Genomic DNA, 27,677 nt, shown 5'->3' on the forward strand with positions numbered 1-27,677 from the left:
ACACTCACTTTTTATAAAATTCAGTGTTATAAATTGATAAAAAATAGACTAATTATTTAATTGCTTATCTTGGATACAAATGTAGAGCCATCACAGTCTATTCCCTGATGTTCCATGTTAGAGCCACAAAGCAACATCCCATCACACCTGCTCAATTAGAGATGAATGTTGAGGTCACACATGAATTGTCTGCATTTTCAAACCATTAAAAAAATTACAAGTTCTTGAAAATTGCCCAATTCATTTCAAGTCCACAACTCAGAGGGGTTTTTGTTGTTGAGGTTTTGGTTTTAGTGGGGAGACAACACAAATGGGATATAGTTAAGTAGTACAATAATTATGTCATTACTTAGACCAGAAACCAGTTACTAGTTTTTTCCCATAAAATTGAAGCAAAAATGACTGACGTTATGCTCTGCTTCTTAGTCTAATCACTCTAGGTAATATCGTAATAGCTATCCTATTTTTTTTTAATCAATGTAAATTGAAGGCAGTGAGCAGGTAGTATTTTTAAGGAGAACATGGGCAAAGAGTCAAATAGTGCTGATCTCCTTACAGGCTGCTTAGCTACAAACCCTATTTCATTAACAGCAGCTACAGGGCAATCAGCCCACATGCTCTTCCTAAGAATTGCATATCCTTAAGAGATCACTAGCCAGATTGTCTATGAAAACCATTGCCAACTAGCTTGTGGCAACTGTTTTACTGGAAAAAGTTTTACAAGAGCCTACTTTATTTCACAATCTCAGTTCTGGTTTTTCAAATCACAAATTAATCTAAAGAGCTCCATGTAAGGTCTAACTAAAGTGTTTCTCATCTGCAGAATAGGGGGAAGCCTGTGATTTAATAACCACTTTCACTGAACAGCAGGACACACAGAAAATGATTTGCACAATTTGAATGCCAAGTATCATTCTGGGTGCACAGGAGAGAAATGAGTTCATTCCATACAGGGGCTGGCTTAGGGCATGACATTGGGCGTCGTTCTCTCAAGGTGTAAGTGCTAACTTTAGGTTAGCAGACAGGAGGTGCCAGCATAGGAGGGGAACCTCAGTGTGATCGTGTTCTCTACAACTTTAGAGAAAAGAAAAATAAAAATGAAACAGTAAGTCACCAAAGACTTTCCGGACTTTTCAAAACAGGAATTTCTCAACCCCTTGGGGATAACTTACCAACAAGTCATAAAGCAAACAGCTATTGTCTAATGGGGAACTTATTACTGTAAAGATCACTAAAAAGTTTATCCAAAGTCACAGTTCTCATTTATGTACTGCATTCTAAGGAAACCAAGAGATGTGTTGAGAAACACAAATCAGGACTGCTTACGAAAGGGATTCATTACATCACTATATAAAACTTCATTTTAAATTCAGATTTGCACTCCACATCCATGCATCCAGTGCGTTTATGAAAGGGGCAGTGGAGTGAGGGGCCAAAGTGAGGAGAGAGACAAAACCCAGGGGCATACAACAATCCAAAACAGAAAGTGATCTAAAGATAATTTCTGTTCCACCTTGCAATGTGTCACAAGATTCTCCTTTGGGTGTTAGCCACAATCTATGTTCGAAATACCTATATTATAAATAGAGCATAGACATATTTTATTGGTTGCCTATTCTAACATCCTCTTTGCTGTTAGAAAAGGCCAGTGACTAAGGCAACCAAAGTGTAAAGTAACAGAAATCCAACAGATAAAATCACCCAGGGGCGCCTGGGTGGCTCATCCAACTCTTGGGTTTGGGTTCAGGTCATGATCTCATGGTTCGTGGGCTTAAGCCCTGTGTCGGGCTCCACACTGACAGTGCAGAGCCTGCTTGGGATTCTCTCTCCCTCTCCCTCTCTAAAATAAATAAAATAAACATTAAAAAAAAAAAAAAAACAAGGGGAAAAAAAAAAAAGATAAAATCACCCATATCCTACCATCCCACTCTCCAGAACTACAATTGCCATGTTCATGTAATACCTTTTAACCTACTCAGAGTGTGTATATATTTTCTCTCTTCTAAAATATTAGGGGTGGGGTGCCTAGGTAGCTCAGTAGGTTAAATATCCAACTCTTGATCTCAGCTCAGATCTTGATCTCAGGGTCATCAGTTTAAGCCCTGCATTAGACTCCACGCTGGGCATGAAGCCTACTTTGAAAATTAATTAATTAACTAATTAATTAAAATATAAGGGGTACCTAGCTGGCTTAGTTGGTGGGGCATGCAACTCTTGATCTTGAGGTTGTAAATTCGAGCCCCACATTGGGCTAGAGATTACTTAAAAATAAATCTTAAAACATTAGGACCATTGTAATTTTACAGCTTTATATTCACTTTTAATTTTTTTTAATTTATATATATATATAGAGAGAGAGCATGTGAGTGGGGGAGGAGGCAAAGGGAGAGGGAGAGAGGGAAAAAGGGAAGGGGAGGAGAAGAGGGAGGGGGAGGGAAGGGGGAGAGGGAAAGAGGGAGGGAGAGAGGGAGGGAGGGAGGGAGGGAGAGAGAGAGGGAGGGAGGGAGGGAGGGAGGGAGAGGGAGAGGGACAGAGAGAGACAGAGAGACAGAGAGAGAGAGACAGAGAGAGAGAATCCCAAGCAGCCTCCATGCTTAGCACAGAGACTGACAAAGGGCTCAATCTCACAACTGCGATATCATGACCTGAGCCCAAAATCTAGAGTCAGACACTCAACCAGCTGAGACACCCAGGCACCCCACAGAGCCTACATTTAAATATTACAACTTTAGGGTGCATGGGTGGCTCAGTCATTTAAGCGTTCAACTTCGGCTGAGGTCATGTTCTCGCCATTTGTGGGTTCAAGCCTTGCATCGGGCTCTGTGCTGATAGCTCAGAGCCTGGAGCCTGCTTCGGATTCTGTGTCTCCCTCTCTCTCTGCCCTTCCCCTGGTCACACTCTGTCTCTCTGTCTCTCAAAAATAAATAAATGTTAAATTTTTTTTTTAATATTACAGCTTTACCTATTTAACCATTTATAATTTAACTATTCATAATTACCTTAGACATTAAGACTCTGCAATTTCAAATTAGAAAAAGATAATTCAAAATAAGTATGCTTGTATAGTAAATATATAATATCGTTGCTTACAAATCCAAATAGTACCTTTATAAGGTTGAAGATCAAGTGTTTGCCTTTATAATAAGTTTATATATAAATCTAATTTTAATTTCCTTAAAAGACAAAATATTAACAGCTGAGTGCCCAATCCAACTACACCTATTGTAATATTCAAATATATTTAGTTACAAATAATAGGATTTGCTTTAAAGTCAGAAACCAACTCCTCCTTGTAAAAATGGACACTGAGATCTAAAAGAACGTGAATTATAGTTCCCTACTAACGTGACAAATTTGAGTATATAGAAGAAGTACTAAATTACTGGGGAGTAGAGCTCAGAAAAGTGAGAAAAAGGACAATTTTTTTATTAAAAAATTTTTTTAATGTTTATTTATTTTTGAGAGAGAGAGAGAGAGACAGAGCATGAGCAGGACAGGGGCAGAGAGAGAGGGAGACACAGAATCCGAAGCAGGCTCCAGGCTCCAAGCTGTCAGCACAGAGCCTGACGTGGGGCTCGAACTCACAAACCGTGAGATCATGACCTGAGCCACAGTCAGACGCTCAACCGACTGAGGCAACCAGCTGCCCTATATCATCCAGTCATCTTTGACAAAAGGATTCCGAGAACTATGCATTACCAAGGTCTCCAGTTATTTCAGATCTAGTAAGTGTCAAGGAATTTCCTTTTTTTTTTTTAATGTTTCTATTTATTTCTGAGACAGAGAGAGACAGAGCATAAGCGGGGGAGGGGCAGAGAGACAGGGAGACACAGAATCAGAAGTAGGCTCCAGGCTCCAAGCTGTCAGCACAGACCCCGATGCGAGGCTCAAACTCACAAACCGTGAGATCACTACCTGGGCCGAAGTCAGTCGCTCAACCAACTGAGCCACCCAGGCGCCCCTCTTTTCTTTTTTTTTTTTTTAAGTTTATTTATCTATTTTGAAAGACAAAGACAGCACAAGCAAGGAAGGGTCAGAGAGAGAGAATCCCAAGCAGGCTCCATGCTGCCAGCATGGAGCCAAACACAGGGCTTGAACCCATGAACCTCCAGATCATGATCTGAGCCGAAACCAAGAGTCAGAAGCTCAACCAAACATGCCACCCAGGTGCCCCAGTGTCAAAGAATTTTTAAAAAATGGACGTATTCTCCATACTTGATTTGGGATCGGCACCATATTTGATCACAAATATCTCAGATGAAAGGCGCAACAATATAAACATAATTCCCTCTAAACTGAAAGTAACACAATTAGACAAGCTTCATCAATTACTCAGTACTCAGTTTATGGTTGAGGCTGCCCGATCACAGGTCTGAGCTCTGGATAAAAACCACAAAACCGACCAAATGTGTGCGTCACTTGGTGACACTTCCACTCCCCCAACCAGACAGACTCCTCCGAGGCAGGGTGGTGTGAGGTCAAGGAGGCTCTGACACTGGATGGGCCTGGGTGCAAACCCTGCCTGCCATTTTATCAGCTATTTCTTTTAAAGACATTACTTGACTACTGAACAGGCTTTTTCTTCAGTAAAATGGGGAAGGACCGCTCTTTTGGAAGACTTATAAAAGTTTAAAAAAAAAAAAAAGAAAAACAAATAAATAACAATGGCTTTAAAGCATGTCCCCCATGCGTTGCTGGGGGTACAGTAGTGCTGGCTTTTTCCTTCCTCCCACAACATTCCTTTCATGGGTACTTCTTATGCTAAATCCACTTCCTCAATGCCCTGGGGAACAGATTAATGTATCAGATTAGCCATGTTAAATAATAAAGTCAGTTTACCCTGCCATGGGTCTTTGTGTCCTATGCTGAGGGAGGGAGTTTGTAACACTGATTTAGTGTAAGTATGTAACAGGAGAAAAGAAAGACAGGAGGGTCCCGTGGTTCTTTGATCAAGTTATCTCCTTACATAGTTCACCTAAGGATAGCTCCAGGTCCTAAAAAGACTAAAGGTGAAAACAACTATGTGATATCCAAATGAAAGAAAAAGATGGAAAGTAAGAACCTTGGTTTAAGAGCAGGCCAAACAACCAATGACTATCACTAAATTTATATGGCACTTACGATGTTCCAGGCACTGTTTTAAGCACTTGCCATCTATTTATTTACTCATTTCATCCTCACGACAACTATGTGACCTAGATATATTTGTATCCCCATTTTATAGAGGAGGAAACTAGGTACAGAATTTTAAGTGATTTACCCAAGATCATACAGGTAGTCATGGCACAGAGCTGGAACCCTAATCCACATAGTCCGTTTTCAGAATTCCTGCTCTTCACCATCAGCCCAGAGTGGGAGTTTTCATTGATTTTTAAGTAACCCATGAGTCAATCATGATATCAAGCCAATGTGATCCTATGGTTTTGTTTTAAGTAAGCTGTCTGCCCAACACGGGACTTGAACTCAAAACCCTGAGATCAGGAGTCACATGATCTACCAACTGAGCCAGCCAGGTACCCCCATCTTATGGTATTTTAAACAGGCACATACAGTGTTTGAATGAAAGAATCTATCCGTCCCATTGTAAGTGGCCCGCATCTAGACTGAATCTCTAATTACATCACAATTTAAACGGTGCACTAAAAAACAAGCACATTCAGAGCAGGCAATCAGTGTGGGGAATCCGAGAACTTGAATGTTTTGCCCAGTAAGAAGACTCGGGGAACAGGAAGTGGGGTTCTAAGAGGGTAAGACAATTACAGAAGTTTGGCTCTTCGATACGTGGAGATCTGTATGTGAAAGGGTGAAACACTTCAGAGCCAGCCAATCTGCTTCCTCGTTAACACCTACCCCAGATCCTGCCCTCTGGAGTATGCCCTCTGCCAACAGAGGTTCCCGACCCTGGCTGCAGATCAGAATTACAAGAGCAATTTTTTTTTTCTTTGAAAGTAGAGGTGCCTGGGAAATCAAACCAGATTTGTCAAAGTGGAATCACTGAGGCAGGGATCCACGTTTTGCTATTTAACATCTCTCGGATGATGCTAACGTGTGGCCACTTTGAGAACCCTGGAGTGAGAGTAGGGATCAGGGTTCAACTCTGGAATCACCTGAGCGGCTTTCAGAAGCCAGATGCTGGCCCTTACTCCGGATGTACTGAATAATAATCTCCAGGCCTGGGATCCAGGCAGTTGTAATGAAGCAGAACACTGCAGTGACTGTATAAAGCCTATGGCATGAGATGAGGTTGGAGAAATATGAACCCTTGTCCAGGGGCAATAAGGAAGTCTGAAAAGTTTTAGGCAGACTGGTGACAATTTGATTTATATTTCAGAAAGATCCCTCAGGCTGCCATAATCAAGGTGAGATTTGGCAGTGGCCTGAACCAGGGCAGCAGCCTCAAAGCTGTTTTGAGGTGGACATCTTCCAGAGATATTAAAGAGGGAGGTGGGAGGGGGCTTGGTGACTGTCTCAAGGGCAAAGGTGACCCAGACAAAGGGAGGAGTAAGGGACAACCTCCCAGGTTCCTGCGGCCTTTGGTGTTCAAATATAGGTTAAATGTTCACCCTGAGAAATGTCGCAGCAGTAACTCTGACGCTGGGAGAGCCGCGGGGCTGGGTGGCCTCCAAAGACTATTCGGTCTGTAAATTACAATCAGGCTCCATCCCCTCAAGACATTAAGATTGCTGCAACCCAAGAATAAATGCTTTGGGGGAAGTAGCACATTGCTATTTAACAGAAAGGGTCTGGGGCTTGTACTCTGACGCACAAACTCTCCCATTCCCCGCCCAGAAAAAGAGTCAGGAAGGGAAAAGAAAATCAGCTAGAAAGCTCAGAGCCAAAACACACATGGGCCATGATGAGAGCTTCTGACTGTCTCCCTGCATGTGCTTGCTTGCCACCAGTCCATTTTCCACATCTGATCTGAATACTCCCCTACGTTAAATCCCTCTGATGACTCTGCATTGTTCTGGGGCCGAGAAACAAAATATGTAAAATCAAAGCAGACCAGCGTTGTGCTTCCGGCACGGATCCAGGTGCCCCCCCTTAGGTGTGTGGGAGCAAGTGGCAGCCAGTTAGCCTCCCTGTGCTTCAGTTTCCTCACCTGTGAGAAAGGACAGACAACAGGACGTCACAGGATCACCGTAAGGACTAAATGACTCAATGTGTAGAAGCACTTAAGACACAGCTGGCACAACATGTTAAGTGTCTGTGTTATTAATGTGACCGATGGCCTGGTGAGCCCTGTCTTTCTTGCCTCGGCTGGCACCAGCCTGCTGGCTGAGCTCCCGGCGCTCGCTCTGCTCTTCTTTTAGCTGCTCAAAAACACCAAGACGCCCCTCACCTCCCACCGGACCCTCCTTCTATCCCTGCCGCCGCCAGGGACCCGAACACCAGGACTCCATAACCGACGCGTAACCACCACCGCTAGATGCCAGCTCCACGAGAGCAGGAAGAGCCTTGGCTGCTGCCCAGTAGCATGTTCTCCCCCACACCCCCCAGCATCCAGCACAGTGCCCGGCTCGTGACAGGTACTCCAAAAACACGCACCGAACGAAAAAACCACGGGGATATTATCCCTCTGTTGAATCAGCCAGATTCTCCCAGGCGAGGACACTGCATCTAGGAAGAGTTATTCTGAGGGCCAGGCCAACCAACCTCAAGATCAAAAGTCGCGTGCTTTACTGACTGAGCCAGTCAGGCACCCCAATTTTCATTTTTATTTTTTTAAAAAAAGTTTTTGAATGTTTTATTTTTGAGAGAGAGAGAGAGAGCGCGAGCATGAGTGGGGAAGGAAAGAGGGAGAGGGAGACACAGAATCTGAAGTAGAGTCCAGGCTCTGAGCTGTCAGCACAGAGCCCGATGCTGGGCTCGAACCCACGAACCATGAGATCATGACCTGAGCTGAAGCCGGACGCTTAACCAACTGAGCCGCCCAGGTGCCCCTATTATATATTTTATTTAAAGTAGGCTCCCGCCCAATGTGGGGCTTGAACTCAAAACCCCGAGATCAAGAGTTGGATGCTCTACCGACTGAGCCAGCCAGGAGCCCTTTGCCAACTCTTTAAAACAGAAAGAATATAGTCCTTGAGAAACAACTGGATTGGGCAAGCAAAGTGTCATGACAAAATTTCCAGGCTGGAGGGCAACTGAAGGGAGATGAAGCGCAAGAGGCTGGTAAAAGCCTGCGGGTCTTGTATCTTTGGACAAAGCCCCAATTACAAAGTCAGAAAAGCATCCACTGATCTGGAATGCTATGCTATTAATATTCTTCAAAGACAGGAAATTGAAATAAACCAGAGAAAGGGAGCTTAAATTTCTGAGTCTCGGTATCACAGACCCATAATATAGCTCACTACTTACTGGAGAGAAGCAAGAACCTTTTCCCAAGTTTATTCAGGCCACTTTCCCCTAAAGAGATATTAAGGTAACCCTGGTCACTTAGTACGCAGCAATGCACAACTGGGGCTGACAACACACATCCATGGATCCTGCGTTAGAACTCCTTCCTTCAAAGTTACTGTGGTTTAGGGCAGAACCTCAAATTCAAAGGGCATTTGTGGTGGTTATAAAACACGGCCCTAACTTCTTTAATACTCCTCCAATTGAGACAAGAGGTCTTTGTCCCCTCCCCTTGAATCTGGCCAAGGCCACGACTACTCCAACCAACAGAGTACAACAGAAGTGTCGATATGCAACTTCCAAGCCTCCCGTCTGATTCTCTTAGAAGGCTCGTTCCCCAGAACCCAGCCAACACCCTGTGAGAAGCCCAAGGCAGGAGAGGCCACGTGAAGGCATTTGGTCTGCAGTCCCAGCTGAGATGAGCCTTTGACTCATCCCAGCCTGGGCATCAGGTCTGTGGGTGAAGCAGCCTCCGGACGATGGCTGCCCTGGACGTTCAAGGCAGCTGTGGGCCCAGACACTGTGCAGCAAAGACAGCCACCCCTGCTGTGCCTATCTGAATTTCTGCCCACGGCATCCGTGGACGTAACAAAACGGTCGGGGCTTTGTGCCACTGAATCTGAAGGGGGTTATTGCATTTGATAATTACAGCAACATCTTTACTAACACAGTGATAGAATACCATGTTTACGGAGTCTATCTTCCATGAGAAAAAGAGTTTGCGGGTTTTTTTATTCTAATTTTTTAAAATATATAATTTACACCCAAATTAGTTAGCATATAGTGCAACAATGATTTCAGCAGTAGATTCCTTAGTGCCCCTTACCCATTTAGCCCATCCCCCCTCCCCCAACCCCTCCAGTAGCCCTCAGTTTGTTCTCCATATTTACAAGGCAAAGAGTTTGCAGTGTTAAAGGAAAAGGCTTCACTGTTAAAACTAGTTTAATAGTAAACCCCTTCTCTCTCTGTGCACTCACTCTCCATCTACAAATTGACAATCCCCAAGTTTACATCCCCAGCCCTATCCTCTCTCACGAGCTCCAGTCTTATACCTGACTGCCTGCCTATTCAGCATCTCCACTTGGATATCTAAAGAGCACCCCAAACCAACCCCCTCATTAAAGACCTCTCCCCGCCAACTTCCCCATTTTCGCAAATGACAACTCCATTTTTGCATGGGCTCAGGCCACAAACCTTGAAAATAAGCCTTGGGGCGCCTGGGTGGCTCAGTCTGTTAAGCATCTGACTCTTGGTTTCAGCTCAGGTCATGATCTCACAGTTTGCGAGTTCGAGCCCCGCGTCGGGCTCTGCACCACTAGTGTGGAGCCTGCTTCAGATTCTCTTTCTCTCTCTCACTGCCTGTCCTGTGCTCTCTCTTTCTCTCTCAAAATAAATAAATAAACGTTTTTAAAGAAAAAGAAAAGAAGCCTCGATTCCAACCTCTCTCCTCTTCCTCTCCCTTCCAACATCCAATCCATTAACAAATCCTGTTGGCTCTACTTTCAGAATGTATCTAGAATGTGAGCACCTCTCACCATCTCCTCTGCTGCTACAATCTTAATCTGAGCCAGTGTCACTTCTCACCTAGCCCACCTCCTACCTCGCTGCCACCATGTGCTAAATTCCTAACTGGTCTTGGTGTGCTCACCCTTGTCCCTCCGCAGTCTAATCTCCACATTACAGATCCTTTCAAGAGAGAAGTCCTATCATTCCATTCTTCTGTTCAAAGCCCACTCAGAAAAAAATCCAAACCCCTACCTCAGCCCACCAGACGACCCATTTTGCTCCTGAAGGCCTCTCTGACCTCCTTTCCCACTGCTCTCCCCTTTGCCCACACCGGTCCCCTTTCTACTTCTGGAACATACCATGCCTGCCTGGAAAGCTCCTTCCCTGGACTACTATGTGGCTCGCTCTCTGACCTCACTCACACCTCTGCACAAAATATCCCTTCACACCACTCCATGGAAGAGAGCACATCTACCCCGGCTGAGTTTTTCTTCACGGTACTCGACAGCCTCCAACATACCATGTATTTTTTATCTCCTTCCGCCACCGCCTGCTAGGGGATGTGAGCTGCACAAGAGCAAAGACTCTCTTTTACTCACTGCTACTTCCCCAGTACCTACAGGATGTTCAAACATTTGTTGACTAAATGAATGAAAATTATATAAGTGTGTGTGTGTGTGTGTGTGTGTGTGTGTGTGTGTGCGTGTTTAATCTGCAACATTCTTCTAGCACAGAGAAGACTGAAATGCCTTAAAAAGCTGATGAACTTCATGGAAGAACATACACTGGTCTTCCTTCAGCATGAGCTAATAGGTGCAATGATTCATGCAGATTTACCAGAAGAGACAAGCAAATGACAAAATTTCCCAAAAGAAGAGCTTATATTAAAACGCAAGCCTCAGAAGAAAAATTTTTGAAATACAAAGCTAGGGACACCTGGCTGGCTCGGCTGGTGGAACATGGGACTCTTTGATCTCGGGATTGTGAGTTCAAGCCCTATAGTGGTCTTAGAGATTACTTAAGGAAACAAAAATAAAATAAAATTTGAAAAAACCTTAAAAAAATAAAATATAATAAAGTTAAACGGATATAGTCGTTTCTCCTTAAATGCAATAATGAGACTTTAGCACCCTGATATCATCTAAAAGAGGGTATATTTCACGGCATGTGCCTGTTGGTAGTTATCTGGGAACCTAAGAAATTACAGCCTAACTTAATATTGACATACAGACACTGAAATAAGGCATCTCAGAAAACAGAAAAACACTTGGATGAGTAAGTTTATTTTGAGATATTCCCAAAGTAAAAGGTCTAAGACCCAACCTACAGTCATAGTAAACTGCTTTACACAGTAAATCAATTGCCTGCTCTTCAATGCTTTGCCCTCAAGACACTTGGGCTCCAACTCAATAACAAAAAAACATTTCTGCTATTGTTGTTCAAGAGCTCTTAAAATATATAAAATCCAACCTGCTCACTTTACAGACATGGAAACAGACCATTGACGTGAGCGTCGGGAACAAAATCCAGCAGGCAGCCTCTTGACTTAGTTTCCGGTTCTTTCCACCACACTATGACTTAAGAGGCAAGGAGTGGATCGAGCCTTAAACTTTATAACTGGAAAAAATGTGGTTAGAGAGGAAAAGACGACTGACTGCAAAGAGAAAATCATCTACCCAGGCAGAAAATGAGGGTCATAGTTGTTATTCTCTTGAAGAGGTATTTTGTTTTTGGGCTTAAAAAAAAAAAAAAAAAAAAAAAGTTGACCACATAAATGTGACCTCACCAGAGAAAAATGCACAGAAACAAAATGCATCATTTCTCAGAGGTTTTCTTTCCTTGTTGCTCAGTGTTACTGAGATATAATTGACACATCACATCATGTTACTTTTAGGTGCACGAACTAATGATTTGATATTGTGAAATGACCACCAGAAGCTCAGCTAATGTTTTTTCTTGAGATGAGAACGTTTAAGATCTATTCTCTTAATAATACAAGACAGTATTATTAACTATGGTCACCCTGGTATATATTATACCATCTCACAGGTTTTCTGGCCCATCTGTGACATTTAAGAGGACACATGTAAAGGTGTCACTGGTTCACTAAACACTTGAGTGCCTCTGCCAAGCCACGAGGGACAGAAAACTGGAGAATTCATAGTCCCCAGCAGAGCAAGAGGAATGTACAACGTCGGGGGCCACACAACTCTAAAACAAGGCAAATAGTGCTCATGGGAGTTGTACAACCTGGTCCGTACTGTCAAAGAAGATATGGTTTTGAAAGAAGAGCAGACATGTAACAAGATAATTACATGTAAATGGAAATTACATGTAAATGGACATGAGAAGGCAGATACTTTACAAGGTATAGAGTCTCTCCAGGAGAAATGGTAACGCTAGAGAGGAAGGGGTAACCAGTCTCAGCACTGGGAATTAGCATGTGCAAACACACAAGTGCTCCAGAGAACATGACATAGGTCTCTTGGTTCACCAGGATCCAAAACCTCACGAAAGTGGTAGTAAAGCAGGGGCAGTGGGTATAAACCCACAAGGACAAAGAATGGGAGATGACGTAACAGTGGACAAAAGCTATCAATAAAGTTCTGGAATCCAGAAAGTGGAGACATGATCACTGACCTAGAACAGCTGAGAAAACTAAATAGTAAGTGCCTGCAGAAGGGATTTCTAACCAGAGGTACACTGTATGACCCCCCCAAAAGTTCAAAGTTGGAGAGGGTAGGTATGGTTGATGGCAGGGATGAAACGTTTAGCTGAAAATAAGAGAACTCGTTGAAAAATCTGTATTATTGAAACTCCCCCAAATAATTACCTCTCTCTGAACCCAGCAAGAGACAGAGTACTTACTGTCTGGAGAAAGCCAAGTACAGACCTGGGGACACCAGACACAGATGAGGGCGAGACGTTCACTGAACTAAAACAACAGAGATTAGGTGAGAAGCTACATACATCAGGTCCCAGAATCCCGGCAGCCAGGGCTTTCCCCAATCACTCCACAGTGAAGCTCGACAAGCACATAAGACCATTCAACTTGAACTGAGAACTAAAAAGTACTACACTTTTTGTTTCAAGTAAGCTCTAAGTCCAACATGGGACTTGAACTCACAACCCCGAGATCAAGAGTCTCATGCTCTATCGACTAAGCCAGCCAGGTGACTCTAAGAACTACCACACTTTTGAAGAAAACCTCCAACGTGAGAGAGAAAGAGAGCGAGACAGACAGAGGGGGGAAGGGAGAGAGAGATGAACACAAGAGGAACCCAAGAATCGGAGAATACTAGGAGCATATAAACATTTCACAAAACTATGAAATCTTCAGAGAGACAAGTTATACACATTAAACAGGATTAGGATGAAAATAAAGATGAAAAAGACAATGATAACTGAAAAAGGACTCTGGAAATTGAAAATGACAGCCAAACTTAAAATTAAGTAGATGGCTTGAAAGATAGAACCAAGGAAACATCCTAGAAGATACTCTAAAACAAAAAAGATGGAATACAGAAGCAGAGGGGAGACAAAACAAAACTCTGATGATCCAATATCTGACCAAGAGGATTCCCACAAAAAGAAAAGGGAAAAATGGTAAGGCAGGAATTATCAAAAGAAAGAATACGAATTTCCCTTTTCAGATGGAAAGGGGCCCATCTACTACCCAGTCCAATGAATGAAAACTGACCCACACTAAGGCACATCCAGTGAGATTGCAACACAGGAAATAAGTTATACAAGCTTCCAGAGAAAAGAACCGGGTCTCTTGGAGAAGATAAGAAATCAGAACAGCATCGACTTTCGGCACAAACACCAAAAGATTCAAAGCCAACTGAGCCAACAAGGCCTTCAGAATGATGAGCAAATGATGTGATGCCTAAATAATCATCCAAGTGCGAAGAAAAATAAAAGATATTTCAGATAACTCAGGTACTCAAAAAACTGACTTTCCACACACCTTTTCTTGATAGCATGTTACTGGAATGTGTGCTTCAGCAAATGAAGAAGACAGGGGATCTGGGAAAAAGGGAATCCAACATAGGAGACCCTGACTGTAGCAGGACAGGGATGGGGGTGGGGGTGATTGCCAAGAAAATAAAGACTAGATGGCCAGTGTGTTTAAGCATTTGAAGTAAACTGCCAGGCATTTGAGAAACCTGCCGGAGCATTTTGGGGAAGTTGGCAGTAGATATAAAGAAAACTAAGCAAGTTTTAAAAATAAAAATATTGGGGCGCCTGGGTGGCTCAGTCGGTTAAGCGTCCGACTTCAGCTCAGGTCACGATCTCGCGGTCCGCGAGTTCGAGCCCCGCGTCAGGCTCTGGGCTGATGGCTCAGAGCCTGGAGCCTGCTTCCGATTCTGTGTCTCCCTCTCTCTCTGCCCCTCCCCCGTTCATGCTGTGTCTCTCTCTGTCTCGAAAATAAATAAACGTTAAAAAAAAAAAAAATTAAAAAAAAAAAAAGAAAGAAAAAAGAAAAATAAAAATATTAACTCCAGGAAAAAACAAATATTTGTATATGAAAGGAAATGCAATCATAATACGCTGCTTGGCTTACCAGTGAGCAATATTTAGTCAAAATAATACACATCGTTGGCAGTTTAGCCCAAGTGGATTAAAACTTATGACCACTCTACTATAAGGGATGGGAAGGAACAGTGGTGGCGAAAGAAATACATCCTCACCAATGACAACAGGAAGTTAAACAGTATCTAAAATTTTGATAGGTCAAAAACGGCAGTGTAAGCACATTACTGAAAAGCACGAAAGTAAATATGAGCAGAAAAAGCCCAATACTTGGAAAGTGGCAATCTGGGAAGCACTCTGCTTAGAAGTAAGGAGGAGTGGGACAGAGGACTGTTGTTTACAATGTAAGTCAACGTCTTCAATTTCTAAATTATTGGTATGCATTTTTGGGTAAGAATCATAATTCTGTTTTCAAGTGAAATGCTTAATGCCAAGATAAAATAAAATGTAGGTACCATCCTTTCATCGTCCCTCGGAAGGAACCTCCTTACTTGACTCATTCGTCCATCTGTTCATTCAGAAAAGAAAAACACACCAGTCAGGAACCAAGAGCCAGGTATGGAGTGACGAACGAAACAGGTCTCTGCCCTCCTTGAGATGGAGGAAGACAGACAAGTAAATAAGGAAGTAATTACCATTTGTGGTAAGAGCAATAATATGACAGGATAGTGAGTGACTGGGGTCAGGCTGGCATGCTCTAGATAGTCAGGGAAGGCATCTTGGAGGAAGTAACTATTTGTCCTGGCTTCTAAAGGAAAACAGACCTCTTGATGTTAAAACCTTAGCTTCGAGTTTCCAGGACCAAAAAGACAGTGTAAATTCAAATGTTAAAATGGCAGGCGTATGCATAGGAATTCTTTTTTTTTTTTTAATGTTTATTTATTTTTGAGAGACAGAGTGCACGCGGGGGAGGGGCAGGTGGAGAGGGAGACAGAATCCGAAGCAGGCTCCAGACTCTGAGCTGTCAGCACAGAGCCCCATGCAGTGCTCGAACTCCGGAACCATGAATCGTGAGATCACGACCTGAGCCGAAGTGCAGCTTAACCAACTGAGCCACCCAGGCATCCCTTAGGAGACTTGGCTGCTCCAACTCCTCACCAAGACCAAAGGCCTGGTCTCCTGCCCAGAGTGGCCTTTAAACTAAAAATCCTTGGTAAAGACATAGATAAATGCCACACTCCCAACCCCATGTTAAGCCGTTGTCTTCTCCCTTTTTTTGGTAAGGTTCCATTTGCTTTTTGCCTCTGTAGGTTTCCCCAGTTTTTTTTTTGAATGCTCAGTTTATCCAGCATTTCTTGGTGTTTTGCACAACAGGGTTTTCAGGGTATCCAGTCTACCACAGAGCTGGAACAGAAGTCAGGATGAGACAACAACAGGAATTTAAGAAAACTTCAGAGGTAACGCTGACAGGATTTGCAGATGACTTGAAGAGAAGCAGGGGTATGAGGAAACAGGGAAATGAAAGAGATTCCCAGATTTGGGGTTTGCACAATTGGGATACATGATGATGCCATTTACTTCGACTGGGGAAAACTGAGTGGGGAGAACAGCACAAGCTTGTGACAAGAAACTTTAAGAGTTGTGTTCTAGGCAAGATGCAAGGGAGACAACACCAAGCTGTCTGAGGGGAAATGTCAGGTAGGCAGCAGGACACAGGGATCGGGAGTCCGGAGAGGCCCAGGTTGGGAGTACACCCCTGGTAATCATCAGAATGGAGATGATGTTTAAAGCCAAAATAATGGATGAGATAACCTGGGGACAGAATATAGAAGAAGGAAGGGAAAGAAAGCCCCAGACGGAGGCCTGAGGTCCTTCAAACATGAGTGTTCAGGTAGAGGATGAACCAGGAAAGGAAGCTGGGAAAGCCCATTAAGACAAAGAAAAACCAGAGGAATAGGCTGTCACAGAAGCCATTTCATTTCAGTTCGTTTTGTGAGAGAGAGAGAGAGTGGGAGCAGGGGAGAGGGGCAGAGGGAGGGAGAGGGAGGGAGGGAGGGAGAGAGAGAGAGAGAGAGAGAGAGATACATTTAGACATTTGAGAAATATGGGCAGCTGCTCAACCAACTCAGCCACCCAGGCACCCCCACAGTGTTTAAAGAAAAAAGGTTATTTGGGGCGCCTGGGTGGCTCAGTCGGCCACCCAGTCGGTGTCCGACTTCGGCTCAGATCATGATCTCACAGCTCATGAGTTCCAGCCCCACATCGGGCTCTGTGCTGACAGCTCAGAGCCTGGAGCCTGCTTCGGATTCTGTGTCTCCCTCTCTCTCTGCCCCTCCCCCATTCGTGCCATGTCTCTGTCTCTCAAGAATAAACATTTAAAAAAATTAAAGAAAAAAGGTGTTCACTTGTGTCCAATATCACTAAAAGGGTGAGCAAAATGGTGACAGAACCCATCCAATGTGGTACTGCAGAAGTCTCTGGTAATACTCCAGCCCACCATACCTAGTCTTTCCATCAATTAGGTTAACGTTTCTGAACCCCAAGACAAATTCATCAAGATCACAAAGGTACTCAAGCCACTCTTGTTACTTTTCTTCCTAAAAGAAAAGTCCTACTGGAAGACTATTTTTTCACTTTTGTCACTTAATCTGACACACACAAAGTAATTTTTTTTTAATTTTTTAAATGTTTTTATTTATTTTTGAGAGAGAGAGAGACAGAGCATGAGCAGGGGAGGGGCAGAGAGAGAGAGACACGGGATCCAAAGCAGGCTCCAGGCTGTGAACTGTCAGCACAGAGCCTGATGTGGGGCTTGAACTCACAAACCATGAGATCATAACCTGAACCGAAGTCGGACGCTCAATCAACTGAGCCACACAGGCATCCCAATAAGTAATTTAAAAGGGCCCAAGAAGAATGACCTCTAGAGATAGTGATTATTCTCCCTCAAGAGATTTAGAAATCTCCAGAATTTCTCCACTATTCCAATCTACCTAGGGTCAGAAATGTTCAGGTCTTAAGGAATCAACACTATCCAACGTATTACATGTAACAGCAGAGAGATTACTCTAAACATAAAGATCAGTATTTAAGTCTGTACTCTGGACTATGGCCCTCTGGCCAGCCCTAGACCCAGGAGGTTCTGAAAATTAAATTTAGGGGGAGGAGGGAGGCAAGTACTTCATTTCATTGTCCTCAGTACACTAACCATAAGCATCCCCAAATTTGTTTCTGTATGAGCTTGAATTCCAGAAGAGATATTTATGCCAGTTAAAAACGTTTTAAGGAAGAAAAATTAAATACATCCAAAATATACATAGAACTCTTAAAACTCTCTCAAGAAAACAACCCAACTTAAAAATGGGCAAAAGATCTGAACAGGCATCTCATCAAAGAAATACCCATGGCGGGGCGCCTGGGTGGCGCAGTCGGTTAAGCGTCCGACTTCAGCCAGGTCACGATCTCGCGGTCCGTGAGTTCAAGCCCCGCGTCGGGCTCTGGGCTGATGGCTCAGAGCCTGGAGCCTGCTTCTGATTCTGTGTCTCCCTCTCTCTCTGCCCCTCCCCCGTTCATGCTCTGTCTCTCTCTGTCCCCAAAATATAAATAAACGTTGAAAAAAAAATTAAAAAAAAAAAATACCCATGGCAAATATGCATATGAAAAGATGCTCTTCATCATACACCCATAGGGAACTGCAAATTAAAACAATGATACCACGACACCCTTATTAGAATGGTCAAAATCTGGGGCACCTGGGTGGTGCAGTAAGTTAAGCATCCAACTCTTGATCTCAGCTCAGGTCATGATCTCACAGTTTGTGAGTTCGAGCCCCACATCGGGCTCTGGGCTGATGGTGTGGAGCCTGCTTGGGATTGTCTCTCCTTCTCTCTGCCCCTCCCTTGCTTGTGCTCGCGCCTGCGTTCACTAGCTCTCTTTCTCTCTCTCTCAAAAATAAGTAAAAAACTTAAAAAACTTAAAAAAAAAATGGTCGGAATCCAAAATACTGAGAACAGCAAATGCTCATTCATTGTTGGCGAGAATGCAAAATGGTACAGACACTTAGGAAGATAGTTTAGCAGTTTCTTATAAAACTAAACATACTCTTAACATATGATCTAGCAATCGTGATCCTTGGTATTTAACCAAATTAGCTGAAAATGTGTATCTACACAAAAACCTGCACATGAATATTTATAGCAGCTTTATTCATAATTGCCCAAACTTGGAATCAATCAAGATGTCCTTCAATAGGTGAGTGGATAAACAAACTGTGGTACACAGAGACAATGGAGTATTAATCAGCAATACAAAGAAACGAGACTATCAAGCCACAAAAAGACAGGGAGTGTTGCTAAGCGAAGGAAGGTACTCTGAAATTGGTACACACTGTCTAATTCCATCTATATGGTATTCTGGAAAAGACAAAACTATGGAGACAGTAAAAACGATCTGGCTGCCAGTGGTTTGGGAGAGGGATGAGACAGTTTGGGAGCACGGGATTTTTTGGGCAGTGAGATTACTTTATGTGACACTGTAATGGAGGATACAAGTCTTCATCCATTTGTCAAAATCCACAGAATGTGTAACAAAGTGAAATCTAATGTTAACTGTAGGCTTCGGTTAAGAATGTATCAATATTGGCTCAAGGGGCACCTGGCTGGCTCAGTCAGTGGAGCTTGGGACTCTTGATCTTGGGGTTGTGAGTTCAAGCCCCATATATAGTATAGAGATTGGGGCACCTGGGTGGCTCAGTCAGTTAAGTGTCTGACTTCGGCCAGGGTCACGACCTCACGGTTCATGGGTTCAAGCCCCACGTCAGGCTCTGTGCTGACAGCTCAGAGCCTGAGGCCTGCTTCAGATTCTGTGTCTCCCTCTCTCTCTGCCCCTCCCCCACTCATGCTCTGTCTCTCTCTGTCTCTGTCTCTCTCTCTTAAAAATAAATGAACTTTAAAAAATTGTATTTAAAAACATATATATACTGGCTCATCAATAGTAACAAATGTACAGCACACTAATGCAGGATGTTCATAACTGAAGAATCTCTGGGGGAGAGAGAGGAGAGGGTATATGGGAACTCTCTACTTTCTGTTCTATTTTTCTATAAACCTAAAATGGCTCTAAAAAATATATGCATATAGTCTATTAATTTTTAAAATGTCTGAGTTGGGAAGCCTGGGTGGGTCAGTCAGTTAAGCGTCCCTCTTTCGGTTTTGGCTCAGGTCATAATCTCATGGTTCATGAGATCAAGCCCCACATTGGGCTCTGCACTAAATTAGCGCAGAGATTGCTTGGGATTCTCTCTCTCCCACTCTCTCTGGCCATCCCCTGAGTACACGCTTGTACTCTCTCTCTCAAAATAAATAAAACAAAAAAAAAAAATGTATGAGTTGATGGGGCGCCTGGTTAGCTCAGTCAGTGAAGCATGCAACTCTTGGTCTCAGGGTTATAAGTTTGAGCCCCACGTTGGCTATAGACATTACTTATACTTAAAAATAAAAAATCTTATGGGACACCTGGGTGGCTCAGTTGGTTAAGCGTCCGACTTTGGCTCAGGTCATGATCTCATGGTTTGTGAGTTCAAGCTCCATGTCAGGCTCTGTGCTGACAGCTCAGAACCTGGAACCTGCTTCAGATTCTGTGTCTCCCTCTCTTTCTGCCCTTCCCTCACTCACACTCTGTCTCTGTCTCTCTCTCAAAAATAAATAAACGCCAAGAATTAAAAAATAATAATAATCTTAAGGAAAAAATAAAAAAACAAAATAAAATAAAATGTATGAGTTGAGCTTTATGAAAAATATTTTTAAAGATAAATCTGACCCATGGGGGTGCCTAGGTGGCTCAGTCAGTTAAGCGTCTGACTTCGACTCGGGCCATGATCTCTCAGTTCATTGAGTTCGAGCTCCACATCGGGCTGTCTGCTGTCAGCACAGAGCCCTCTTTGGATCCTTTGCTCCCTCTCTCTCTGCCCCTCCCCTGCTTGTGCGCTCTCTTTCTCTCTCTCTTTCAAAAATAAACATCAAAAAAAAAATTTTTTAAGAAAATCTGGCCCACAAAGTTTAAATTATATTCAAGATAGAATATGAGCTATCTCCCCATAAATAAAAATTTTCTATTGAGTCTTCTCAAAATGAATAATATACTTGGAAAAATAAGTCACCTCATGTACATCATAGTTTTGCATGATGTAAGCACTCAGAAAAGATGATCTTATCGCATCCACATAAGAGGTTATGAAAAGGCTCAATTACTCATGAAATTATAATTCAACAATGTGAGGCAGTGGACATGGTTTAAAAAGAGAAAGAAAAAAATGAAGAATTTAGAAACATCACTGCATCGGGGGCAGTTCATGATCTAAATTCTAAAAACCACACAGGGATGGATGGATGGATGGATGGATGGATGGATGGATGATCACACCCATGCAGAACCTGACCCGAAGCATGAATTCAGGTTGGATTTTCCAGTCAATCACTCAGCCAAAGAGAACCCGGAGGTGGCTAAGATAATGTAACAATCCTGTCAAGTAGACTTTGTTCCCATTTTACAGATAAGGACAGAAATGTTAAGTGACCACAAAGATAATTATACAAGCAGAACACAAACTTGGGAGTCTTCAAATTCCCAGGCTAGTGGAATCAAATTATCTGTTTCTAAGTCTTATCTCTACTGTGTGATCTCTGACACGAAAATTCCTCCTCTAATTGGTTATACAAACAATTACAAGAAAGGAACATGAGAATTTTATTTACATTACATGCAATAAATCAAAGCTAACTTCATTATAAAGACACGTCTGAAACAGATACGTCTGAAATTTATTATAAAGACGTGTCTGAAAATAATTAAAGCAGCCAGAAACTGTCTTAATATATATAGCCCATCAGTAAAACAAGACTAAACATTAATCTGGTAAAGGTCATGATTCTTTCGGTAACCATAATCCACCACTGATTAATATTAAGGTCCATAAATACCAAGAGTAAACAGAATTAAAAGAAATCTCCAGGGGCACCTGGATAGCTCAACTGGTGAAGCGTGTGACTCTTTTTTTAAGTTTGTTGTTTGTTTGTTTATGTATGTATGTATGTAATCTCTATACCCAGCATGGGGCTCAAACTCACAACCAGGGTGGTATGCTCCTCCCACTGAGCCAGCCAGGCACCAAGAGTATGGGACTCTGGATTTGGGGATGGGGTGTACAGATTACTTAAAATCTTTAAGAAGAGAAACAAATAAAAAGAGAGAAAGAAAGAAATCTTTTTTTTTTTTCTTAGTAAACTACAGTTCTATCGTTTATCTTTCTCTCTAAAACAACAACGATTTCTAAACCCTGTAAACATGACTTCACCAATCTGAAAGAAGACTTTACAGCTTATTGGCCTTTAAAGCGGTGTTTCTCAAACTAAGGACCACCTGCATCAGAATATCTGACTGCCTGTTAAAATGACCTTAGATCTAGTAAATCAGACTCCCTGGGGCAAAATCATAGAGTCTTCTTTTTCTTTTTTACAACAAGTACGGTGGGGGTTCTTGTGCTAAAATCTTTAGACCAGCAGTTTTCAAACTTTTTGCTCTCAGGACCCTTTTATATCCTTAAAAATAAGGACCCCGAAGGTTGCGCCTATCTGTATTTACTGTATTTGAAATTAAAACAGAAATTTAAAAAATATTTATTAACTCATTTTAAAAATAATAAACCTATGTTAACATAAGTAACATTTCTATGAAAAATAACTTTATTTTCCAACACAACAACAACAAAAATTAGTGGAAAGAGTGACACTGTAAAAGTTTTGGAAATTTCTCTAATGCCTGGCTTAATAGAAGACAGATGGATTCTCATATCTGCTATTGCACGCGATCGGTTGCAGTATGTTGCTTTGAAGCACATGAAGAAAATGTGACATCACGCTAGTTGGAAGAGGGAGGAGAGTATCTTAATAGCCTTTTCAGATAATTTTTGGATATTCCTTAACACCACACCCAAATTCAACAAGTGTAGTTTCTTTTCTTTTCTTTTTTTTTTTTTTTAATGTATACTTATTTTTTTTTTAATTTTTTTTTTTTTCTCAACGTTTTTATTTATTTTTGGGACAGAGAGAGACAGAGCATGAACGGGGGAGGGGCAGAGAGAGAGGGAGACACAGAATCGGAAACAGGCTCCAGGCTCTGAGCCACCAGCCCAGAGCCCGATGCGGGGCTCGAACCCACGGACCTCGAGACCGTGACCTGGCTGAAGTCGGACGCTTAACCGACTGCGCCACCCAGGCGCCCCAATGTATACTTATTTTTGAGAGAGAGAGAGAGAGAGAGAGAGAGAGAGAGAGAGAACGAGGAGCACAGGCTAGCAGGGGAGGGGCAGAGAGAGGAAGGCAGATAACCAGAAGCAGGCTCCGCCCTATCAATGCGAAGCCCAACTTGGGGCTTGAACCCATGAACTGTGAGATCATACAAACTTGAGCCAAAGTTAGACGCTCAACCAGCCGAGCCACTCAGGTGCCCCAACAAGTGTTAGTTTCCTTCTTTCTTTCTTTCCTTCTTTTTAATGTTTATTTATTTTGGGGAGAGGGAAAGAAAGAGCATAAGCAGGGGAGGGGCAGAGAGAGAGGGAGACACAGAATCTGAAGCAGGCTCCAGGCTCTGAGCTGTCAGCACAGCCTGACGCAGGGCTTGAACTCATGAAATGCAAGATCATGATCTGAGCCAAAGTTGGATGCTTAACAACTGAACCCACCCATGTGCCCCAGCAAACGGTAGTTTCTTAAAGATTTGATGCAATGTGGATTGCATTCTGTTGGATTTCAATGAACTTTTCATACTCAGCTGCATTGAGATCCATTGGTCTATCCTGCATTTTGAATAGAATGTTTTCCCAAGCATGATTTAGTAATGTACTGCATTAATCATTTGGAAAACACTATTTCAGAGACACATAGACTTTGAGATGTCAACACATTTCATTATAATAAAACTATTAAAAAGTCACATTTGTTTTACCATAAAAAAATTACATTCATTAATATGGGAAAGCCGTCAAACTCACAATTTTTCTTGCGAATTTTCTCAAATTCTGATTTTCATTCGAAAGCTTAAACTTTGTCATTGGCAACAAACATTATCGTTTGTTTTCCTTGAAGAGACAGCTTCTTTTCTTTCTTTTTTGAGAAAATGTCTAACAATATCCCAGTTGGTCTGTCATTCTTTCAAAGAAAAAATGAAAAAAGCAGCTAGTTGGAGACTGTAATTGAAATGTTTCCACAAGAGCTCTTCCTTGAGACAACCATCATACTTCCTTACCCAGCAGAAGTGTTTTTTATACATGCCTCCCATTTCATCACAGAGTATCAAAAAGGCACATTCTCCACAGTTGAAAGATAATGAAATTAATATTGTTTACTGTTGTATCATGGACATTCTTAAGTGAAGTCAGTTTTTCTTTCTGAGAGCGCACTAAGTACAAGAACTAGTGTAAATGCAAACTAAATAAAAGGCACAAATAACATTATGTAAATGGCTTTGAAATTGAACTCAAAGACACCTCCCCACCATCGCCCACCGGGCGCTCCCCCCCCCCCCCCCCCCCCGAGATCTGTGGACCACACTCTGAGAAGTGCCCCTATAGACAACTCAAACAAAAACATCAATGAGCAGCTCCTGCAAGGGAACAATACAAAAACTAAAAAAACGGCTCCTGTCCCCATTTCCCCAAGGACACAAAAGAGGGTGTTGTGTTTTAGGCCTGGCGTGGTAGAAATTAATGGAAGCTGGGCTCTGGCATCACAGGTATATGAACAACACGCTTTCAAAAAAATTGAGTGGGCAGCAGGCACCACGTGAGGGTAGGGGAGTTGCGATATTCCTACCTGCCCAAGTGACAGACTGGAGTTTCATTTAGTGACACAGCTAGGCTTCTCCCTAGATAGAATTAATGCTTCAGAAGAAGAATGTGCATTCTGTTAACAGAAAAGCTACATTTCTAAACAGTATGCGTACGATGATTAAAACATTTAAAGTACAGATGTACAGATTTATTCATATGTGCCTGAAGACAAATATAAGGATATTTACAATATTGTTTTTTCTTTTTTTTATATGTTTATTTATTTTTGAGCGAGAGAGAGTGTGCGTGTGTAAGCAGATGAGAGGCAGAGAGAGAGGGAGACAGAGGATCTGAAATGGGCTCTGTGCTGAGAGCAGACAGCCCAATGTGGGGGTCGAACTCAGGAACCATGAGATCATGACCAGAGCCGAAGTCGGATGCTTAACCAACTGAGCCACCCAGGTGCCCCCACCATATGGTTTTCTGTCTTTATATTTTGCAATCTATGACTATCATTAGATTAAACAAATTATTAAAATAAAAAAAATATTTTAAAAAGGAGGGGGGGGCACCTGGCTGGCTCAGCCTGTAAAGCATGTGACTTTTGACCTTGGTGTCCTAGTTTGAGTCTCATGTTGAGGGGCAACTGTCCTTAAAAATAAAAAAAAAAAAAAACTAAATAAATTATGACACCCACAGCCTGAATACTACTATGCAGGTCTTAAAAACATGAGGCAGACATAAACACATTCACATGGAGTGTTTGATAAAGTGACAAAAAGTAAGAAACAGAGTTATGTGTATAATGTGCTACTGTGGAAAAATTAGATGTGGGTAACTAGCTGCCCCTGGGAAAGAGATTTCAGAGGATACGGTGAAAAGAAAATTCCACTAACTACAAACCTTTTCGTACTGATTAAACTTTTTTTTCCCTAAAATATTGCTTTTACCATAAAGAAACCTGCAGTCTGGGCACCGAAAAACAAGACTGATATATTCTTGCTGCAAATCTGTGGTTAAGACTAGCATTCATCTTTCCTAGGGAAAGGGGAAGTGGTTAAATCCACGGACTGGATGGTGTGTGGGTCTTCTCTCTGCCCCACCTGCAGCCTCATTCTCCCTTGCTTGGAAGATATTCTCACTGGGTATATAAGAATGGTACTCTCATTGTACATCTTAAGGTAAACTGAGGCAGGAGTCTATGGCATCACACAGCTGTATAGAGGGCACTTCTGATCCTTGGGATATTTCTGCAGAAATAGGATTTTTTTTAAAATGAATAAGCTCTGGGGCACCTGGGGTGGCTCAGTCGGTTAAGGGTTCGACTTCAGCTCAGGTCATGATCTTGCGGTTGCCGAGTTTGAGCCCCGCATCGGGCTCTGTGCTGACAGCTCGGAGCCTGGAGCCTTCTTCCGATTTTGTATCTCCCTCTCTCTCTGCCCCTCCCCTGCTCACAACACTGTCTCTCTCTCCCTCAAAATAAAGAAGCATTAAAAAATTAAAAAATTAATTAATTAATAAGCTTTACTTTTTTGAGCAATTTTATTCAAAGCAAAACTGAGCAGAAAATACAGAGTTCCCATAAACCTCCTGTCCCCCAAAAGGCACATCCTCCCCCACTATCGACATGTGGCACCACAGTGGTACACCGAGAAGCAGGGATTTTAGATGGCTCCATGAACCCAGTATTCTCCAACACAGTTATTAGGACCCTAAAGTGTCCCACATGCTTCTAACCACTTACAGTCCACCCTTATTTATGCACTTAAACACAAAAGGATAATAACACACAGAATTTAGAATAAATATTGATATGGCTTCAGAATGCTTCAATTATTCCACCTGCCCCTATCCATAAGACAGTTACCACCCTAACTATGCTTTATTTGTGTTAAAGTTCCAATAAATTCGCTTTCCCTAAACATATTGATAAAACGGGGCCCAAATACAAAACTGATTTGTCAGACAAAATCAGATTAAATATTTATCGTGTCTAAACCACAAGTAGAAAAAAAATTCAAAGGCCGACTATTTTAATGCTAACCTGATGCAATATTGCACTTTGTTTGGTTTACCGGAGAGGTAATTACTCGGCTAACATCTGGGCTTTGGGGTTTTGAGGATTACACTGGTGGGGAGAAAAAGGGAGAACAAAGGAAAGTGTAATGCTTTCCGTTTGGTCAGAAAAAGTGTTTGCTCAGCAGCAAAAACAAAATTAACATTAGAAAAGATGTGAAAAAAACATGCATTTTAGGAAGATTTCACCTAAGCAGGTGCTCAAGTTCAGACTCAAATCCTCCATTTCTCATAACCAGAATGAGTGGTCAGGAGGTCAGGACACCGAAAACTAATAAAATCAATCGACAAAGCGGGAAAACAGGTGGTTAACACCAGACTGGGCAGGGTTTTCCTAAATTGAGCTCACCTTCGCTAATCTAAATCAGTTTTCAGAAACGGCTTCTACAAAAACTACCCAAATATCCCCCTAATAATTTGTGCTCCTCCTCCACAATAGGGAAGCCATTTATTTACCAGAAAGTTTACTTTCTCTTTCAAGCTCTGCTGGCTTCCTCCTGCCCCACATTCGGGCCAGAAGCAACGGGGCGGCCTTTCTTTCCTGACTTCTCGGATCCCAAACTGGAGAGCTAGTGTGAGAAAACCAGTTTCAAGGAGAAGCTGAGTGGTTCTTCTTAACCGCAAGGCTATTCTGAATAACAGATGCGTTTGCAAAGGAAAGTTGCAAGAAAACAAAGCTCTACTCCTCCCGTGAAAACATATGCACTCACACACATACACTACGTTTGCGCGCGCGCGCACACACACACACACACACGCACGCGAAGGGACAAATCACCTCCCAGCCTCAGACAGATCATTCATTCCACTTGGGATTCCGCCACACCCCCAAACCGTGGGCTGCCCCACCTTCCTTGTCCGACTCCTCTACCCCTCAAACCTTCAACATTATCTGTACTTTTGGTGTTAGGAAGAACTCCAAGGGACTGTTAAAATTCCTAAGTGGTAATACATTTTTAATGTGTTGAGTATTACTTAAAATAAATGGACCACAATCACAGGCTCTGGAAGACTCAAAGAGACCTATCACAGGGGCATTCGTGTAAACAGAAATTTACAGTTTGCCTATTCCTTTTACATGACAGACTCCATCTCCTCCACCACAATGTAAATCCCCCTGGTCCCTATTCATTTAGTTTCTTTCCTATTAGCTTAGAATCTCCTAATTACTCCTTCTTTCCTTTGGGTTATTAATGGCTACCATGAATCATAACTTGCCCGACTTTGTAGGTAGATACTGCAGTTTTTAATAATATTAATTATTAGCACTCACATTTTAGCTATCTGCCAGGCACTGTGCAAAGTACTTTCTATACATTATCTTACTTAATCCTCACAACTGCTCTACAATGGAACCTGGTATCTGTATTTTATGGCTAGAGAAACTGAAGCCCAC

General features: G+C 42.4%; 1 protein-coding gene across 5 annotated transcripts in view; it reads right to left on the reverse strand.

The window, feature by feature from the left end:
* The window catches only part of STAT3 (signal transducer and activator of transcription 3), a 68,799-nt gene that overhangs the window by 36,240 nt on the left and 4,882 nt on the right, over positions 1 to 27,677 (reverse strand). Inside the window, exon 2 of one of the 5 annotated variants that reach the window (XM_045488922.1) lies at positions 23,429 to 23,585. The exons of the other annotated variants lie outside the window; for them this stretch is intronic. The gene's annotated coding sequence lies outside the window, so the exon portion shown is untranslated. The remainder of the gene's footprint in view (positions 1 to 23,428; positions 23,586 to 27,677) is intronic. 5 annotated transcript variants of the gene reach the window in all.

The sequence above is a fragment of the Leopardus geoffroyi genome, chromosome E1, assembly GCF_018350155.1.
Source record: "Leopardus geoffroyi isolate Oge1 chromosome E1, O.geoffroyi_Oge1_pat1.0, whole genome shotgun sequence".
In the NCBI taxonomy this organism is placed as follows: Eukaryota; Metazoa; Chordata; class Mammalia; order Carnivora; family Felidae; genus Leopardus; species Leopardus geoffroyi.